The following is a 2,881-nucleotide window of genomic DNA, read 5'->3' on the forward strand; positions in this document are numbered from 1 at the left end:
GGTCCATACCATTTCTGTCCTTTATTGTGCCCATCTTTGCATGAAATGTTCCCTTGGTATCTCTAATTTTCTTGAAGAGATCTCTAGTCTTTCCCATTCTGTTGTTTTCCTCTATTTCTTTGCATTGACCACTGAGGAAGGCTTTCTTACTTCTCCTTGCTGTTCTTGGGAACTCTGCATTCAGATGCCTATATCTTTCCTTTTCTCCTTTGCTTTTCACTTCTCTTCTTTTCACAGCTATTTGTAAGGCCTCCCCAGACAGCCATTTTGCTTTTTTGCATTTCTTTTCCATGGGGATGGTCTTGATCCCTGTCTCCTGTACAATGTCATGAACCTCATTCCATAGTTCATCAGGCACTGTGTCTATCAGATCTAGTCCCTTAAATCTATTTCTCACTTCCACTGTATAATCATAAGGAATTTGATTTAGATCATACCTGAATGGTCTAGTGGTTTTCCTTACTTTCTTCAATTTCAGCCTGAATTTGGCAATAAGCAGTTCATGATCTGAGCCACAGTCAGCTCCAGGCTTGTTTTTTCTGACTGTATAGAGCTTCTCCATCTTTGCCTGCAAAGAATATAATCAGTCTGATTTCGGTGTTGACCATCTGGTGATGCCCATGTGTAGAGTCTTCTCTTGTGTTGTTGGAAGAGGATGTTTGCTATGACCAGTGCATTCTCTTGGCAAAACTCTATTAGCCTTTGCCCTGCTTCATACCATATTCCAAGTCCAAATTTGCCTGTTACCCCAGGTGTTTCTTGATTTCCTACTTTTGCATTCCAGTCCCCTATAATGACAAGGACATCTTTTTTGGGTGTCAGTTCTAAAAGGTCTTGTAGGTCTTCATGTAACTGTTCAACTTCAGCTTCTTCAGCGTTACTGGTTGGGACATAGGCTTGGAATACCATGATATTGAATGGTTTGCCTTGGAAACAAACAGAGATCATTCTGTCGTTTTTGAGATTGCATCCAAGTACTGCATTTTGGACTCTTTTGTTGACCATGATGGCCACTCCATTTCTTCTAAGGATTCCTGCCCACAGTTTATTTAAAACATTTTTTAGAAATAGCTAAGTTTATTAAGAATTTTGCAGGTGATAGGTACTGAGTTAAACACTTTAACATCAATTTTCCATTTAATTCTCATAGCCATCTTGTGATTTAGATTATTTTTGCTTGCAGAGGTAGAAATGGAAAGAAGCTATGTGACTTCTCCAAGGTCCTGCAGCTGGACTGGAATCCAGTGTGTCTGACGCCATAGCTAACTCTATGTCAGATTTCATAAACACAAGACAGTTTAAGGCAAGACATACATGCATTTCTTTAAAAAAATACACCTGTTTTTACTGAGGTATAATTCATATAAGAAAAAATGCTGATAGGTCAAACAAGCAGTTCTATGAGTTTTCACAATTGTATATACTTAGGTAACCATGATCCAGAGCAAGGTATATACATTTAATCACTCACAAAGCTTCCTCTCATCTATGAAAGCAGGTTAAAGGATAACAGAGTTTTGCCAAGAGAACACACTGGTCATAGCAAGCACCCTCTTCCAACAACACAAGAGAAGACTCTACACATGGACATCACCAGATGATCAATACCAAAATCAGAGTAATTACCTTCTTTGCAGCCAAAGTTGGAGAAGCCTCATACAGTCAGCAAAAACAAGAATGGGAGCTGACTGTGGCTCAGATCATGAACTCCTTATGGCCAAATCAAGACTTAAATTGAAGAAAGCAGGGAAAACCAATCCCTTCTGAATGGCAGACCATATCTGAATGGAAGACCATTCAGGTATGACCTATATCAAGTCCCTTATGATTATACAGTGGAGTGACAAATAGATTCAAGGGATTAGATCTTATAGAGTGCTGGAAGAACTATGGAGGCAGTGAGCAAGACCATCCCCAAGAAAAAGAAATGCAAAAACACAAAATGGTTGTCTGAGGAGGCCTTATAAATAGCTGAGAAAAGAAGAGAAGCTAAAGGCAAAGGAGAAAAGGAAAGATATACCCATCTGAGTGCAGAGTTCCAAAGGATAGTAAGGAGAGAGAAGAAAGCCTTCCTCAGTGACCAATGCAAAGAAATAGAGGAAAATAGAGTGTGAAAGACTAGAGATCTCTTCAAGAAAATTGGAGATACCAAGGGAATATTTCATGCAAAGATGGGCACAATAAGGGACAGAAATGGTATGGAACCAACAGAAGCAGAAGATATTAAGAAGAGGTGGCAAGAATACACAGAAGAACTGTACAAAAAAGATCATCATGACCCAGATTACCACAATGATGTGACACACCTAGAGCCAGACATCCTGGAATGTGAAGTCAAGTGGGTCTTAGGAAGCATCACTATGAACAAAGCTGGTGGAGGTGATGGAATTCCAGTTGAGTTATTTCAAATCCTAAAAGATGATGCTGTGAAAGCGCTGCACTCAATATGCCAGCACAGTTGGAAAACTCAGCAGTGGCCACAGGATTGGAAAAAGTAATTTTCATTCCAATCTCAAAGGAAGGCAATGCCAAAGATTGTTCTGACTACTGCACAATTGTACTCATCTCACTCGCTAGCAAAGTAGTGCTCAAAATTCTCCAAACCATGCTTCAACAGTATGTGAACTGTGAACTTCCAGATGTTCAAGCTGGATTTAGAAAAGGCAGAGGAAGCAGAGATCAAATTGCCAATATCCATTGGATCATCAAAAAAGCAAGAGAGTTCCAAAGAACCATCTACTTCTGCCTATTGACTACACCAAAGCCTTTGGCTGTGTGGATCACAACAAATTCTGGAAAATTCTTCAAGAGAGGGGAATACCAGACCACTTGACCTGCCTCATGAGAAATCTGTATGAAGGTCAAGAAGCAACAGTTAGAA

This window comes from Bos indicus, chromosome 21 (assembly GCF_029378745.1).
Source record: "Bos indicus isolate NIAB-ARS_2022 breed Sahiwal x Tharparkar chromosome 21, NIAB-ARS_B.indTharparkar_mat_pri_1.0, whole genome shotgun sequence".
In the NCBI taxonomy this organism is placed as follows: domain Eukaryota; kingdom Metazoa; phylum Chordata; class Mammalia; order Artiodactyla; family Bovidae; genus Bos; species Bos indicus.